The 19,203-nt window shown below is 36.6% G+C and overlaps 1 long non-coding RNA gene across 4 annotated transcripts in view; it reads right to left on the reverse strand.

Annotated features, from left to right (window-relative positions):
- LOC127482891 (uncharacterized) overlaps nucleotides 1-19,203 on the reverse strand; it is a 165,179-nt gene that overhangs the window by 85,247 nt on the left and 60,729 nt on the right. For 3 of the 4 annotated variants that reach the window (XR_007908788.2, XR_007908789.2, XR_011388381.1), the window contains exons 2-3: nucleotides 8,564-8,638; nucleotides 3,021-3,237 (exon numbers count right to left, since the gene is read on the reverse strand). This is a non-coding gene — a long non-coding RNA (uncharacterized lncRNA). The remainder of the gene's footprint in view (nucleotides 1-3,020; nucleotides 3,238-8,563; nucleotides 8,639-19,203) is intronic. The other variant, XR_007908787.2, reaches the window with a different exon arrangement.

A 19,203-nucleotide genomic window follows, 5' to 3' on the forward strand; every position in this document is an offset into this window, starting at 1 on the left:
TGTGTGTTTTTTATCTACATTAATTTTAAGTGTCAACTTGAGTTGGTTAAAAAATACCACGAGCTGGTAAAGTCTCATTCCTGGGTGTGTCTGTGAGTGTTTCCAGAGAATGTGGGTAAGTGAGCAGCTGGACTGAGTATGAATGATTCGCACTCATTATGGTTAGGCACCATTCATTCACTGGGGACTAGAAAAAAGCACAAAAAGCATAGGAAAGTTGACCTCTGTTTCTTTCCTAGAACTGTGAAAACCTTCCTCCCTCACTTATGAACATCAGAACTCTAGGATGTCTAGCATTTGGCTTCTGAGATATATAACAGTGGCCTCTGGATCTTGAGGCCTTTGGCCATGGAAAGGGAGGTACATAATAGGCTTTCTGCTTTGGTTCTGCAGTATTCAGACTTGAACTGAGCCGTGCTACTGGGGTCCCAGGTTGTCAATATGACAGGTAACCTGACATACGACTTCTAATTTTCCTAAGTGCTTGAAACAATTCTCCTATACCAATATGCATATATTCACATTTATGTCTTCGGTCTATATCTCCAGAAAATTATGACTAATGTATAAAAACACACATTTCACACAATTTGTGAATTCATCTGTAAATATTAACTGGCAGTAAAAACGTTAACCAATAGGCAGGCACATTTGAAATTTTTGATTGATACTGGCACGTATTCATATGATATAAAAGCTATGAAAATTACTCTTCTTACAAAAAGGCCAAGACTATCCATTTTGCCATTGCATTCTTCAATGTTTATCTAACATTATTGTGCATATTATTCACCTTGAAATTAAAATGTCAATTATTATTCAGGAAGAGTGTAGCAGGACCTGAAGTTCTGCATAGCTAAACAAGCTGCTACTGATCATTATTGTTAGTCTAACACTTCAATAGCACAGCTATAGTTTAAGCAAGATAATGAGATTTCAATTCTCTATATCAATAAATTTTAAAAGATGCATGATGTATAAACATGACATTAATAGGCATAATTATTATAAATGAAAATGAGCATTTTCTACTTTTCTAGTTTTGAGAGAACTTTTCAATTTTGTGTTGCTCAGGAACAGCTTTTATTGCCTTTTGCCTATTTATTTTCAAAAAATTTTCCTTATTGGTGTATGATTTTGTTTGTATACCCAAAATATAACTTGTAAGAATGATGTTTTGGGGGCCGGCGCCATGGCTCACTTGGTTAATCCTCTGCCTACGGCACCAGCATTCCATATGTGTGCCAGGTTCTAGTCCCGGTTGATCCTCTTCCAGTCCAGCTCTCTGCTGTGGCCCAGGAAGGCAGTGGAGGATGGCCCAGGTGCTTGGGCCCTGTACCTGCATGGGAGACCAGGAGGAAGCACCTGGCTCCTGGCTTCGGATTGGCGCAGCTCCGACCATAGCGGCCATTTAGGGGGTAAACCAAGGGAAGGAAGACCTTTCTCTCTGTCTCTCTCTCTCACTCACTGTCTAACTCTGCCTGTCCAAAAAAAAAAAAAAATGATGTTTGATAGATTCAATGTTTCTTAACATTTATGTGGCATGTTTTTATTATTCTTCATGTTCTTATTATTCTTTGTACAAAATAAACTTGAGGGAACCGGAGCTGTGGCTCACTTGGTTAATCCTCCACCTGAGGCACAGGCATCCTATGTGAGCACCGGGTTCTAGTCCTGGTTGCTCCTCCTGCAGTCGTAGTGGCCATTTTGAGAGTGAACCAACAGAATGAAGACCTTTCTCTCTCTCTGTCTATAACTCTAACAGTCAAATAAATTTTTTAAAAAATCTACAAAATAAACTTGAATTCTCTTTATTTATTTTTCTTTTTATGTTTTGGATTTGGGATTTAGAAATATCTTCCTGAATTCCCATTTCTGACTGCTTAGATTTAAAAAAAAAAAAACAGTGATGTGGAATAGGCACTGAAGTAAGGATTATGATCATGAAAAAACTTACTATGCTTACTCAACATGCTCATTAAATAGTGCACAATTTTTTTTTGCAAAATCCAACCCCCCATCAATATATGCAGCAAATATTTTGACATAGGGTAATTTCATTTGTTTCTTTTTCAGGTCTTTGATTGCTTCATACTCTATGTCTACTTCATATTACAGCATATTTTAATTAATGTATCTTTATACTATTTTATAAAAACAAGGTATTTTATCAAAAAATAAACAATAAAATGCCATTTACACTAGTACTTTCCAGAATTAAATACTTGAGTATAAAATTAACAAATTAAAAATAAGACTTATATGAAGCAAACATCAAAATCATGTTGAAAGATATCAAAGAACTAAATAAATAGGGAAATAATCAATGTTTATGGATAGGATCACTTAATATTGTCAAGATGCCAGTTACAAATGTCAATTCATGTATTGAACATAATTCAATCATAATCTCAAAATCAGTAGTTTGTTGATATTCACAACCTGATTTTAAATTTTATAAAGAGATGCAAAATACTCAAAAGCAACTTCATATTAAAGGAACAAATATAGGAGGAAGACACATATTACCTAATTTGAAGAATTACTATAAAGTTAAGGCTTCTGAGAGAGTGTGGTGTTGATAAAATAGTAGACAAATAAGTAGATAGAACCTAATGGAAAGTCCACAGGTACACCCTAGGTAGAAATAGTCAACTGCCTTTGATAAAGGAATGAGGCAATTAAAAGGCTTTAAGATCATGATTTCAACAAATCAACTCAGAACAACTTAACATGCATATGAAAAACAAACAAAACAAAAAACCTTAAGAACTGAACTTTTCAAAAAAATAAACTCACAATTTACCACAGACCTAAGGGTAAAATGTAAAACTATAAAACTGCTAGGAAATAGCATAAGAGAAATCTCAATGATTTTAGAAGTGGTAAAGACTTTTTAGATAGAATACCAAAGCACAGGCCATGGAAGAACTTTTAAGATTTATGACTTTTTTGAAAAAGATGCACAGAAAGAGGAAGAGACAGAGAAATAGCAATTTTCCATCTGCTGGTTCACTCACCAAAGCGCTGCAAAAGTTGGGCTTGGGCAGGCTGAAGCCAGGAGGCAGTAACTTCTCCTACGTGGGTGGTAGAGGCCCGAACTTGGACCATCTTCTGTTGCTTTGCCCAGGCTATTATATTATCAGGGAGCTGGATCAGAAGTGGAGCAGCTGGGATATGAACTGGTGCACATGTGGGACTCAGGCCTTGCAGGTGGAGGCTGTAGGCTTAACCTATCTGGAAACACAGGCAGAAGTAAAGTTATATTTCAAAGGCTATACACACACACACACACACATATATATCATAATTACAGCAATACATTCCTCATGAGGTTGGAAAATGTGTTAATATTTGATTAAACAATTAAACTAATGGTTAACACAAAGAACGGTATGGTGTTTGATAAATTTAGTCTAAAACAGAAAATAATTAGATTACTTACTTATCAGTGGGAAGAGATAATAAATAGTATTCTTATACATAAATATTTATCATGAAGAAATGTGGTAAAAATTATTGGTAATCCCACTGTGGCATTTATTGTTTAGAAAAAATCATCATTTTTTAAAATGTTGTTGATTTATTAGTGTTTTTTTTTCTGTCAGATCCAAACTCTTAGGTGTAGGAAACTAATAAAATATTGCTGGGCATGCATTGTGGAATAACAGCTGAAGCCTCTCCTGACACGCCAGCTCACATATGGGCACATGTTGGAGTTCTACCCGCTCTTCTTCTGATCCCTTTCCCTACTAATGTGCTTGGGAAAGCAAGGAAGATGGCCCAAGTGCTTGGGTCCCTGCCTCACATGTGGCAAATGAATTTCCAGACCTCTGGTTTTAGCCTATCCCAGCCCCGGCCATTGCAGCCATTTGGGAAGTGAACCAGCAGATAGATGATCTCTTTCTCTCTCTCTCTCTCTGTCTCTCTCTGTCTCTCCCTCCCTCTCTCTCTCTGCTGTTCAAATCAATATATCTTTAAAAAAGCATTGCATAAAAGGTAATACTAATTCTTGAGAAAAACTATAGCCCAATGTTTTAGTACAGTTAAAAAGGAGACAGTAATATGAAAATTATCAACTATCACTAATTGGTATTTAATATTTTAAGAATATTATCCTAGAAAAGTTTTCAGATCCCAGTTCATCTTTTTTACTCTTGTTTGTATTAACAAAGTGAGAATTTTACCTTAATCAATTAACTTATGCAAACATTTCTTCTTTCATTTCATTTGGGAAACAAGGTGAGCAGAAATTAATTTGCATGATATTGGCTATAATTGGAACTTTTAATTAATATTTTTAATTTCAAAAATCAATTGAATTATGAACTGTTCTCAAAAAAAAAAAAACAGCTAGCACAAAATAATTGATGGAATTTGACAAGAACTACAATATTTTCCTAGCACTGATAAAGAGAAATTAATGAAACATCCTAATTGAAATTTTTTTAAAGATTTTTATTTATTTATTTGAGAGGTAGATTTACAGACAGTGAGAGTGAGAGAGCAAGAAAGGTCTTCCTTCCATTGGTTCACTCTCCAAATGGCCACAATGGCTGGAGCTGCGTCAATCTGAAGCCAAGAGCCAGGTGCTTCTTCCCAGTCTCCCATGTGGGTGCAGGGGTCCAAGGACTTAGACCACCTTCTACTGCTTTCCCAGGCCACAGCAGAGAGCTGAACTGAAAGAGGAGCAGCTGGGACTAGAACTGGCGCTCATGTAGGATGCCAGTGCCACAGGTGGAGGATTAACCTACTGTGCCATGGTGCTGGCCCCCTAATTGAAATTTTTAAAAATATCTGAACTCTCAGCATTTATCTATCGTTACTTGAAAGTATCATGCCTTTGTATTCTGATAGTAGTTTGTTTCATTAATTGTGTGACATTTATTTTCTACTATGAAATAAATATTTAAGTGTAAATACATATTTTGTATCCCGGGATACTGAACTGGTACCACCTGCAGACCTCAGGCAAAACAAACAAACAAACAAAAAACAAAAACAAAAAAACCCTCTATTTTAGTTTTAAATAATTCTAATTGATAGTCAAAGAAAGACAGTAACACAGCTAGATAAAGAGAGAGAAAGTGTGCCCATCAACTGGACCAAGCACCAGATGAGATCAATGAACAGGACTGGGAACCAAGAACTCCTTCTAGGTCTTTCCTGTGGGTGACAGGAACTCAACTGTTTGAGTCATTGTCTGCTGCTTCCCAGTGTGTGCACTGGCAGGAAGCTGGAGTTTGGGGCTGGAGGTGGGTGTCAAAATTAGGTAAGCGATATGGAATACAGACATCTTAACTGACATCTTAACTACAGGTCAAATATCTAACACAAAGCTGTTATTTTGTAAATACTTTCTCAGGGCCAGCATTGTGGCACAGCAGGATAAGTTGATGCCTTCAATGCTAGCATTCCACATGGGTGCTGGTTCAAGTCCTGGCTGCTCCAATACCAAACCGACACCCTGTTAATGCATTAATGCACCTGGGAAAATAGCACAGGATGCCATAAGTTCTTGGGACCTTGCTACCCATGTGGGAGACCCAGATGGATTTCCCATTTCAAGGCTTCAGCCTGGTCCAGCCCTGGCTGTTGTGGTTATCTGGGGAGTAAACCAGTGGCTAGAAGAATTCTTTCTCTCCTCTCTCTGTAACTCTGCTTTAAATAATAAATAAATCTTTTAAAAAATAGCTTCTAAGATGTTCCTAAAATTATCTTATTAGTGCTGATCATACAGTTCCTTAAGCAATTCTTTGGGGGGCAAAGGAAAAAAAAAATTCAGATAAATGTTCTTTATTCATGTGATTTTCAATCGTGTTTTTTTCCTTTTGAAATCATATCATATAGTACATAATGAAAAATATACTTCATAAAAAGTAGCAGACTTACTGATGGACTAGACTTCAAAACATGTAGCAGATACACCACTATATATTTTATGTAAATGTGATCATAAACATTGTATTTAAGTATATGTTCATAAAATTTTTACACATGCCTTTATTTTCCTTAGATTATTTTTTCTACAGAAATTTAACCTTATTTTAAAATTTAAAAAATAAAGATTTTATAGATTAGTATATATTTGGACTTTTTGGTATAACTACATTATGTAATAATCTAATATGTGTGAATTATTATACCAACACACAAAAGAAAAATAAAGCATAATGATCACATGTTATTTAGAAAATTGAACTTATTCTGTTTATTTTTTTGAGTTATGATGCTTAACTATTAGGTGTTTTTATGAGAAATAAGCTATTTATTATAATTAGGAAAAGTCATTTTAAAATGTTCATAGTAATAAATAGCATATATACAACAGCTTTACTTTATTTTTTAAAAAAGATTTTATTTGAGAGATAGAATTACAGACAGTGAGAGGGAGAGACAGAGAGAAAGGTCTTTCTTCTGTTGGTTCACTCTCCAAATGGCCACAATGGCCAGAACTGCTCCAATCTGAAGCCAGGAGCCAGGTGCTTCTTCCAGGTCTCCCATGTGAGTTCAGGGGCCCAAGGACTTGGGCCTTCTTCTACTGCTCTCCCAGGCCATAGCAGAGAGCTGGATTGGAAGTGGAGCAACCGGGACTAGAACCGGCGCCCATATGAGATGCGCTACAGGTGGAGGATTAGCCTACTGTGCCATGGCACCAACCCCAAACAGCTTTACTTTAATTCTACCTTATTATCACAGTTTCAAAAGCTGTGTTCTAAAAGACAATGCTCTAATTTATCAAAAGAAACTAAAATATTGAACTTTTAGAATAGATGCAAAGTGTCATGGCAACTAGCTAAGAACAGTCTGTGTTTAATGTATACTGGGTTGAATAAAAAAAAAAAAATTCAGAGCTTCCACTGTGTTGTGATGGGCTAAGCCTCTGCCTGCGGCATCGGTATCCTATCTGATTCTCTGCTGTGTCCTGGTAGGGCAGTAGAGGTTGACCCAAGTGCTTGGGCTCCTGCACCCTCGCGGAAGACCTGAAAGAAATTCCAGTCTCCTGACTTCAGATCAGCCCAGCTCCAGCCATTGCAGCCATTTGGGGAGTGAACCAGCAGATGGAGGGCCTTTCTCTCTCTTTCTCTTTCTCTGTGGTTCTACCACTCAAATGAATAAATAAAATCTTAAAAAAAAAAAGTTCAATGAGAAGGAAAATAAGACAGTGGTTCTTTCTAAAATGATAAAACTCAAAATTGAACTAAGTTTTCCTTCTATCTGAACTTGATTATAAAAAGTAGGTTGGATATTTTGGTTTCATTTTGGTAGGCTAAGTACTCATAAGGATATATCTCATTTATTTCTTTCTTTCTGTGTCATAAGCAATGCTCCTACACAAAACAGATTTACTGTAAATCATGGAATATTATTGTTTTTTAATTTTATTGAAGTACAATTTATATATTTAGCTCATATTAAAAAGAATTATAATCTCACTCATACATGATTGATAATATATAACACTATGATATAAATAAAAAAGAACTTACCAAATCCTTTTCTAGCTTAACAATGTCAATAAATCAATCAACTGATAAATAATAAATAACTGGAATACATTTTAAAACATTTTGCATTTTGGTGAGCTACTAGTGATAGATCATGAAGCGATTTTAAATAAAATATCACATCTTACATTTTAATGAAAACATGATGGGTTGTTCCATGAGTCCTTCAGGATTATGACTCTGGATACAGAACACATTTGCAACAGAAGTAGTTGCAATTCCTATTTGTAGGCCGTCTTCTAATTTAATAAGATAAATAGAAAAGCATATTTCCTTTATTCTATCATTTATTTAATAATTCTTTATATCCTTAGAAATAGTCTAAATTCTAATTTATACTAATATGTATGTGTATATGATCAATAAAGCATGGTACATTGAAATCAAAAATGCCCATCAAACTCTTGTACCATTTCTCTCAGAATTATCTGATACAAAAATGTTTCATTTCATATTTACATGTATACATATATATTTGAATATATTTGTGACTATATATGTATATTAATCTGTTTAATTATATTTTGATATTTGAGTTCAAGTAAACATAATGAAATTTACATTTTTTATTACAATACAAAATTGAGAAATATCAAATGATGTTCCAGGGGCCAGCACTGTGGCATCACAGGTAAAGCCTCTGCCTGCAGTGCCAGAATCCCATATAGTCACTATTTTGAGTCCTGGCTGCTCCACTTGGCAATCCAGCTCTCTGCTATGGCCTGAGAAAGCAGTAGAAGATAGCCCAAGTCCATGGGCCTCTGCACCCACGTGAGAGACCTAGAAGAAGCTCCCAGTTCCTGGCTATGGATCAGCACAGCTCCAGCCATTGTGGCCAACTGGGGAGTGAACCAACAGATAGAAACCTCTCTCTCTCTCCCCCTTTCTCTTTCTCTCCTTCTCTCTCTGTGTAACTCTGACATTCAAATAAATAAATAAATCTTTAAAAAATGATTCTCCAATTGATATTTTTCCTTTTTTTCCATATAATTAAGATTTAATATGGGGTGGGATTATAGCATAAGAGGTTACATTGCCATCCCATATATGCATACCTAGGTTCAAGTCCTGGCTTTGCCTCCAATTCCAATTTCCTGAAATTCATAGCCATGTAGGCAGCAGAAGAATCCCTAAGGGAGAAAAGAAGAAAGCTATAGGATCATAATGCAATGAAATAAAAGTTGAGAACTTCCCCAGTCTGGAGAAAGATTGTGCCTACATCCAAATATAAGAGGTTCAAATAGAACCCCATATAGACATGACCAGTAAAGATTCTCATGGAAATTTATTGTATTAAAACTCTCAGAAAGAAAACATAGAGTAAACTTTAAAATCTGCAAAAGAAAAACACCAAGGTGCATTTAATTCCTGTTAGATTAGCAGAAGATTTTTCAATAGAAAATTTACAGGCCAGGAGAGATTGAGATGATATATTCCAAAAGTTTAGAGAGGAAAGAAAATTCCTACCAAGAATTCTTTATCCATAAAAGCTATCTTTCATGAATGAAGAGGAATGAAAGGCTTTCCAGGAGAGGCAAAACCTAAGTGAATTTCATAATACTGGACTGACTTTGAAAAGATACTTAGGAGAGTTATGCATTGTGATGCAAAAGGAAGATAACCACCATCATTAAAGTGTAAGAAAGTATAAAGCCCAATAGAAGAGCAGTTACACAAAAGAATAATAGAAATCAAGCCTTGCCAATACAGCAAAATGCCAAATCACAAACATGAATAATAACAACAAACAAAACAAAAAGAAAATATGAAGGAATAAACAAAGTTATTTTAAATACATATTTTTCAATAATAGGACAAAATCATTAATTATCAATGACACTCTTGAAAGTAAGAAGACTAAATTTCCCAACTACAAGACGCAGGTAGCTGAATAGATTAAAACAAAGAAGCAAATAAATAATTGGAAGCAATTATATTCTGCTTATGAAAGGCTCACTTCATTGGTGAAGGTAGGCACACAGAGTGAAATGGGGTGGAAAAGATATTCCACACAATCCGGAACTAAACTTAAGCAGTAGTAGCAATATTTGTACCAGACAAAATAGACTTGAAACTAAAAGAATGCAGAGACAAGGAAGGTCAATGTACAGATAAAGGGATCAATTTAACAAGAAGACATAATGATATCACTATATATGAGGGAAGCTGAACTTTTTTCCTTTGACTATTGGGTATGGAGATCACATGGAAACGGGGTCAACAATGGTATGGCCAAGGATCATGCCTCCGATTGCTCAAAAATAAAAGAAAAGGGGGAAATATGGTGGAATGAGAAGGCCGTGCCAAGATGGCGCTGGCAAGAGAGTGAGAAGTGCGTTCAGTTACTCAGGAAATGGAGGCAAAACCCACCTGGCAAAGGAGTCTGCCAAGCAACAGGCAGTGATTGGTTACAGTATAAACCGCCCCTTGACTGGATTGGCTGCTTTGGCTATATAAGCTGCTGCACGAACTGAAATAAACAAGTCTGCGGACTGCTCACCTCTGGCCCACTTTCACTGAACTCTTGGTGTCTGTGTCATGACTCCACGCCTCTTGCCCCCACTGCACTTCTCTCAGAACGAATACACAGCAACAGGTATTGTCTGTGTCTATTTTCCTATTACCTATGGTCTTTGTACTCCTTATTCAAGAGTCAATAAACCTTTTGCTAAAATGTAAGTTAAAAATGTTATCTCAAAAATAATAAAATATTTTAAAAGAATGTATACTGATTGTCACTCTATATGCATTTCAGAGTGGACCGTGAATATTATAAATTATTACTGCATCAAAAAGGAAAGGTAAGGTACAGTACAGTAATAGTGGAAGGCTTCAACACCACACTTTCAGGGGCCAGTGTTGAAACACTGCAAACTAAGGTACCACCTGCAAGACAGGAATTTTATATGGTTTGAGTCTCACTCTGACTCCTTGGCTGCTCCACTTCTGATTCAGCTCCCTGCTAGTTTGCCTTGGAAAGCAGTGAAAGATGGCTCAATTCTTAGACCTCTGTCTCCCACGTTGGAGACCTTGATAGTGTCCTGGCTTTGGCCTGGTCCTGACCATTTCAATACAGCCATTTGGAAAGTGAAGTGACAAACAGTGAAGTGATCTCTCTCTCTCTCTCTCTCTCTCTCTCTCTCTGTATGTGTTTCCAACTCTGCTTTTAAAACAAATAAATAGATGTTATAAAACTAACTTCCATAGGACTACTATTGAACACATCATACTTTTGTACCTATGCTAGACTTGAATTGGAAATAAATATTTTTAAGACTAAGAATTCATGTTAAAATATTATACACGAGTCAAGAGTTAATTTTGTGCTCTCTTTGTGGCAGAATTTCTGCATCATTGCTTCTTCCTGACAATTTCTTCATCTTAATACATACCCTGAATTGTTTTGACAGTCTTCTCCTTGGCCATTTATTATGTCAATACCAATGTCATATATTCCAGAGGTATTTTGCTTGTCATCAATTCGTTTTCAATATGCTTTTCTTTTAGTAAACAAGAAAAAAAAATTCTAGAAAATATTAATGCTTTCATTTACAAATTTTGTTTTCTGCTCTAATTTTGATATTGCTTGATTCTGATGCTATTAACAACATCCAGTATGTCACTGGTGATACAAATAATCAACTCACATGAGGCATCTCATCATGATATTCAGTTTCTGGAGTTTTAAAAAATCCAGCCCTATTATAATATTTTTCTGAGCTTTAGATGTCATAATTGTCCTTTCTCTACTTTCATCATGTAATGACTTTAATAAAATTTAATATGTACTTTCCGGCTACCTCCTGAATTTATTTTAATATAAACAATTCATGTTGTTTCTCTTTAAAATTAGTGGATTGTGTTTCCACATATTTTGCATTAAATTATTATTAATTTCTGTTTCTTAAGAGTGTGTTGTGCAGGCGCCGCAGCCCAGTAGGCTAATCTTCCACCTTGCGGTGCCGGTGCCGGCACACGGGGTTCTAGTCCCGGTCGAGGCGCCGGATTCTGTCCCGGTTGCCCCTCTTCCAGGCCAGCTCTCTGCTGTGGCCCGGGAGTGCAGTAGAGGATGGCCCAAGTGCTTGGGCCCTGCACCTGCAAGGGAGACCAGGAGAAGCACCTGGCTCCTGCCTTCGGATAGGCGCAGTGCGCCGGCCGCAGTGTGCCGGCCGCGGCAGCCATTGGAGGGTGAACCAACAGCAAAGGAAGACCTTTCTCTCTGTCTCTCTCTCACTGTCCACTCTGCCTATCAAAAAAAAAAAGAAAAAAGAGTATGTTGTACACCCACACACACAGGTATTATTTACTAGATGATATTCAGTCTCATCATTCTTGCAATATGAGTTTTTGTCTTTTTTTCAGAATTTAATAATAAAACAAAGATCTGGAAGGTAGAGTGTGTTGTCCTGTTATCATTATTATTATTATTATTATTGATGATAAGCATCTTGGAGGAAGAATAGGAAGGACTGCTTGCAAAAGTAGTGGCAGAATGAAGGAAAATCTCTTTGTGGATAGAAGCACGTGTGTAGAATAGCCATCTAATGGAACAGCTTAACTTTTATGGGAACACCACAGAGAGCTAACAAGACCTCAAAAATTAGAATGAAACACTTCAAAATTGAGAGTCCCAACAAATTCTCTCTCTCTCTTTCTCTCCCTGAGTTGCCAAAGATTCTGAATTTTGTAGTCCAAATGCCAAGAATCATTACTTCGGCTTATATCAGTATTAATCATATTAATATTACTATTGGTACAACTTACAAAGACTTAATATTTTCTAGGCACTATTCTAAGCACTCATCAATAATTCTTTATACTCCATGTAACTTATTTGGGCCTCATGATAGTTTTATATATTATTGTGCAATAAGTAATACTTTATCCAAGAAATTGTATCTTGTGAATCGACTTACACAAAACTCAATGGACACTAACTTTTATTAAGTGTTAAAGATTTTCAGTCCTAGTAGATTTCTGAAATGGCAGATCAGGTAGGCTTTTTATTATTGTATGTAAACAGGAAGCCAAATTTTCAGCCTATATCCCTGATAATGCCAGGAAAATAATCTCTGATGCTGTGGGAATCCAAAATGATATAGCGATCTTCAGAGACAGGCTTGAATCTTCCTACAAAACTAAGCATACTCCCATATTAACATAGCAGTTAACTCCTTAGTATCTAACCAAGGGTTAAACATGGTTTCACAAAACCTCCACTATGATGTATATAACAACTTTATTTATAATTGCCTGAACTTGGAAGCAGCAATGCTGTGATATGTCTAAATAATGGATTATTATTCAGAACTGAAAAGTAATGATTAAGCCATGGAGATATATGGAATAATCTAAAATGCATATTACTTAGTGGAAGCAGCCAATCTTAAAAGGCTATAAAACTGTACCATTTCAACTTTATGATGGTCTGAAAAAGGTAAAGAATGAAGATAGTGAAAATGTTCACAGTTGATAAGACAGGGATGAATAGGTGGAGCACAGAGGATTCTTCAAGAACTGAAAATCCTCTGTATGACACTGTCAGGAAAGAGTACTTAAAACATGCAGAAAATGTGTTTTATGAATTGTAATGTAAAAGAGATTCAGTCATATGTCAAGATAGAGTAAAATGAGATATATTTGAATAGTTCTGGAGATCTATTCTCCCGAGAAATAGAGAAATGATTTAACAAATTGTCTAGAATGAATTATCACAAAATATTGATTGAAGGAACGAGAAAGGTTATGAGAAAAAAAAGTAAAATAGAGAGAAGAAAATGAAATGAAGAGGGTTTGCAAATGGACTAAGATGGAAAGCAATGGTGCTTTCAAAGACAGTAAGTGACATTAAAACTTGGAAACTCATGACTGGAGCATAGGGAGATTACTGATGCCATAGACAAGAGTGTCAATTGGTAAAGTCAACAACAGGAGTCACTGTGCACTTACTCCTCATGTAGGATCTCTGTCCTTAATGTGCTTTGCATTGAGATTTAATGCTATAACGAGTACTCAAACAATATATTTCACTTTGTGTTTCTATGGGGGTGCAAACTGTTGAAATCTTTACTTAGTGCATACTAAACTGATCTTATGTAAAAAAAAAAAAATATCAATTCCCAACTTGACTCTCACTGGGATTAAACATGACAATAGGTCTGATCTGATTTCATCATCATTTAAAAAAGATCATCTATTATTTTTCACTTTATGTTTCTGTGTGGGAGCAAACTGTTGAAATCCTTACTTAATGTATACTAAGCTGATCTTCTGTATATTAAGATAATCGAAAATGAATCTTGATGTGAATGGAAGGGGAGAGGGAGTGGGAAAGGGGAGGGTTGTGGGTGGGAGGGACGGTCTGGGGGGGAAGCCATTGTAATCCATAAGTCGTACTTTGGAAATTTATATTCATTAAATAAAAGTTAAAAAAATTGAGATCCTAGAAGATTTTTAAAGTATTATATTTTTTCTAAAAGGTTTCTGATTTTAAATTAATATATTTAATATGGGAAGATATACTTCATATTTTGACTTTTAAAAAGCATAGTATATTGTCACTAAAATAGATTTTAACCCAACTTAAATGTTGTTTTGGATGAAAAAAAAGTATACCCATGTTATAAAATGTCTAACATATTTCATTTTATATCATATCTCTTATTCCCTGTCACTCTTTCCTCAGGCCTATTGTTCCCTAGTAATGCATCTTGAATTGTTATATTTTTATACCTGATGAGCCAGTATTGACACATTATTATTAACTGAAGTCTTATGCTTATGTTGGTGGGATGCAGGTGATGTCCAATGTGCAGGAGAAATATATAAACATTTTTCTCTGTATGTTGGTTTTCCTCACTTTTCTAGACTCAAAAGTTAGAGAGGGTTTAGCACATTAGTCCAGCTCTTTACAGGCCCTTAAGATGTCAGGAAAAACTCACACAATTGAGTATAATAGAAGTTCTTTAAGACTCCTGGAAAGGCATCAACGTCTTCAAACCTCTTCCTCTCCGGAATTGGTTCAGTTACGTTTTTGTGTATATCTGTGTCCTAAGAAAGTTAGTCAGGGCCATTAGCAGAACTGATGTTATATTCTCAGTCCAACAGCTGCTTCCTCAGAGGATATTTGGACTGGAGTTGGAACAAGTGTCTCAAAGAAAATCAGGTATAAGTGATGTGGGAGGTGTGTCTGTGCTCCTCTGGCTCTTTATGTGCTTGTTAGATTTAGTCTAGAGTAAGGAAAACATTGATGGTATAGCAAAATGGGTAAGTATGTAATTATGTGTCTATGTAATATACTTTTATGTACAGAAAATTAAAAATGTTAGCTATACAATGTAGGTAATGACAAATACTTATTTCCAAAATGCATATTTTGAGGACGTATTTTATGAATGTGGTCCAGAGAATAAGACATGTACTCCAAAGTCACAGATCTAAAAATTTCTATATCTTTCACCGTTTGTCACTGCACCATGTCACATGTATGGGAACAAATCTAATAAAAAATTGATATGGTAAATGTTTCATAAGTAGTCATTTTCCCACACACTCCTATAATGCCAATTCTACATTCAATTTGTCTCTCTGGGTACTGGCATGTTTAATTTGAAAGATTGGTGTGAAATTATTTTCAACAGAAGGAACTAAAGCAATTTAAGTTTGTGTTGATTGTAGAAAAACATTTAGATCCTTGAAGTAATAGGAAATGAGATGTGTATGCATGGAAAATATATTCCTCCAGGTCTCACACACGGGTGCAGGGTCCCAAGCTCTTTGGCTATCTTACACTGTTTCCTCAGGCCATAGCAGAGAGCTGGGTAGGAAGAGGAGTAATCGGGACTCAAACAGGAGCCCATATGGCATGCCAGCACTGCAGGCAGTAGCTTTACCCAGTATGCCATAGCACTGGCCCCAAGCTTCATATTTTTTTTAAGATTTTAATTATTTGAGAGATAGAGTTACAGACAGTGAGAGGGAGAGATAGAGAGAAAAGTCTCCCTTCCATTGGTTCACTCCCCAAATGGCCACAACAGCTGGAGCTATGCCAATTCAAAGCCAGGAGACAGATGCTTCCAGGCCCTTGGGCCATCCTCCACTGCTTTCCCATGCCATAGAAGAGAGCTGGATTGGAAGAGGGGCTGCCGGGACTAGGACCAGTGCCCACATGGGATGCCAGTGCCACAGGTGGAGGATTAACCTACTGCACCACGGTGCTGAGCGCCAAGCTTCATATTTTAATAATGTTAGTGATTGACATATTTAACCTGAAAAAAATTGAAGTAGCATGTAGTGCAAATTGATATTAACTCTGCCTCATTTGTAGAATTATTATAATATAGTGAGATAAAAAATTGAAGATGGAGATTCTTTTTTTGCAAAAATAAGTCTGACATATTGTCTAATCATAGCAATTTCAATTCATCTTCATATTTAATTTTTTATTTATAGTGATTTGAACCTTTTTTAGATACAAATATATGTAATCATTTAATTCTGAAAAAGTTGATTACTGTTTAAGAACACAAATAACCTCTCAGAATTTTTAAAATGTCATAAATTTTAATATATATTATCAATTCACACTTTAAGTGCTAAATGCAAATTTTTGAGATTTAGGACATTCAAAAAATTTTAGACTGTGGTTCCTTGATGTGTTCATTAATACTTAAATAAAAGGTTTTAGTAATACATTAAAAATTAACAACCATATGTTATTTATTTATTTCCTTGAATGTTTACTGTATCATTACCTATTTAGACTTCATATTAAAACAGGAAATCTATAAAATAATACTTTTAAACAAGTTACTTTTCCTACTATATATATATGTATATATATATATATGAGCATACAACAAAGTCAACAGACTAGAAAAATATTAGAAAATGCATCTAAATGAAATAGTGTCAGAGATTAAATATTAGTTACCACCTCTATGTTATCATTCTGATATCAGAAATGACCCCCTAAAATATATATCAAAATGTGGCCCCTAAAATTCCCCAGAAGACCCATCTGGGTGCCACATATGTTACTGGAATTTGGGGTGCCATATGATATCACCATATGCTTATTAATAAATCCCTAATATTAATAAGCCCAAATAGGTTCTTGCCAAATATTTAGAGAAGGATCCTAAATACTGGCATAAATAAATGAGGCAGATTGGTACATTTTAAGCTTTTTTTAGTGTGAAAGGTGCAAAGGAAAGTGAGAACTTTATCTAAAGAGAGAAGGGTAAATCTGGGCTCATACCAAAGACTAGGAACCAGCCACATGGAGAAGCATCTAGGCCAGGAAGCCTAGGGCAGGTGGCTTGAAGGCCATGCTCCCTGGAGGTGCAGGGCTACAGCAAGCCCCCTCCTGGCTAGAGGCCAGGGCAAGGAAGAGAGAGAGGGAAACATAGTGTCCCAGGCTTCTAACCCATTTCTAAAGGGGAGTGGTTAATTAACCTTATTGGCCATTGCAAAAGATGCTTAAAGATGTGTTACACACAGAAACAAGGCCATCAAAATGAAAGAAGGTAAAGGAAGAAAACCTCACAGTAAAAGATCACAGGAAGTTCAAAGCATATATTAAAAAATATCTTTGGGAAAATGGCAGGGCAAAGTTACTACTTATCAATAGTCATATTGAACATTAATGGCCTCAACTCTCCAGTTAAAAGAAACAGACAGGCTGAATGGATTAAGGAACAAAACCCATCTAATTCAATCCCTTCAAGGTGGCATGTTCCAATGCCATCTCACTAGTCCAAGTGATCAATTTCAGTTCACAATTGACCATCACAATAGATCTAAAAGTAAAAGGGATCACATAAACAAGACTAGCGTATGCTAATACTAAGTGATAGAATTAAAAAAGGGAGAGAATGATCCAACATGGGAAGCAGGATACACAGCAGACTCATGTGTGTCCTAACCAGCACTCTGGCCTCAGAATCAGCCCTTAAGGCATTCGGATCTGGCTACAGAGCCCATGAGAGTATTTTAGGCATGGAAAGCCAAGACACTCTGGCAAAACAAACAAACAAACAAACAAAACCCTAAATGAAAGATCTCTGTGAGTGAGATCTCAGTGGAAAGAATGGGTCATCAAAGAAGGAGGTACCTTTCTCTGAAGGGAGGAGTGAACCTCCAAGTTGACTATGACCTTGTCTAAAAAAGATCAGAGTCGGTGAACCCAAAGGCTTCCGTAGCCTTGGCAACTCATGACAAGGACCTAGGGTGATTACTGATGCCATAAACAAGAGTGTCAATTGGTAAAGTCAACAACAGGAGTCACTGTGCACTTACTCCTCATGTAGGATCTCTGTCCTTAATGTGCTGTAGATAGTGAATTAATGCTATAAATAGTACTCAAACAGTATTTTACACTTTATGTTCAGTGTGTGTGCAAACTATTGAAATCTTTACTAATATATGCTAAACTGATCTTCTGTATATAAAGAGAATTGAAAATTAATCTTGATGGGAATGGAATGGGAGAGGGAGCAGAAGGGAGGGTTGTGGGTGGGAGAATAAAACATCATTTTGCCTGCAACTGTTTTAAAATGTTTCATTAAAAAATATTTATCTTGCTGGCACCGTGGCTCAATAGGCTAATCCTCCGCCTAGTGGCGCCGGCACACTGGGTTCTAGTCCCGGTTGGGATGCCGGATTCTGTCCCGGATGCCTCTCTTCCAGGCCAGCTCTCTGCTGTGGCCCGGGAGTGCAGTAGAGGATGGCCCAAGTCCTTGGACCCTGCACCCCATGGGAGACCAGGAGAAGCACCTGGCTCCTTCCTTCAGATCAGTGCAGTGCGCCGGTCGCGGTGTGCTGGCCGTGGCGGCCATTGGAGGATGAACCAATGGCAAAGGAAGACCTTTCTCTCTGTCTCTCTCTCTCTCTCTCACTGTCCACTCTGCCTGTAAAAAAATTAAAAGAGGAAATCCAAATGGCCAACAGGCACATGAAAAAATGTTCAAGGTCACTAGCAATCAGGGAAATGCAAATCAAAAGCACAATGAGGTTTCACCTCACCCCGGTTAGAATGGCTCACATACAGAAATCTACCAACAACAGATGCTGGCGAGGATGTGGGGAAAAAGGGACACTAACCCACTGTTGGTGGGAATGCAAACTGGTAAGCCACTATGGAAATCAGTCTGGAGATTCCTCAGAAACCTGAAGATAACCCTACCGTTCGACCCAGCCATCCCACTCCTTGGAATTTACCCAAAGGAGTTTAAATTGATAAACAAAAAAGCGGTCTGCACCCTAATGTTTATTGCAGCACAATTCACAATAGCCAAGACCTGGAACCAACCTAAATGCCCATCAATGGTAGACTGGATAAAGAAATTATGGGATATGTATTCTTTAGAGTACTATACCGCAGTAAGAAACAATGAAATCCAGTCATTTGCAACAAAATGGAGGAATCTGGAACACATCATGCTGAGTGAAGTAAGCCAGTCCCAAAGGGACAAATACCATATGTTCTCCCTGATCGGTGACAACTGACTGAACACCAAAAAGGAAACCTCCTGAAGTGAAATGGACACTATGAGAAATGGTGACTTGATCAGCATAGACCTGACTGCTAATGGACAACTTAATACATTATCCCTCATAGTATTTTTTTTTGTCTGTTCTACTTAATATGACTGGTTTAATTCTGTAATTATCACACAGTTATTCTTAAGTGTTG

Source organism: Oryctolagus cuniculus, chromosome 4, assembly GCF_964237555.1.
Source record: "Oryctolagus cuniculus chromosome 4, mOryCun1.1, whole genome shotgun sequence".
NCBI classification, from domain to species: Eukaryota; Metazoa; Chordata; class Mammalia; order Lagomorpha; family Leporidae; genus Oryctolagus; species Oryctolagus cuniculus.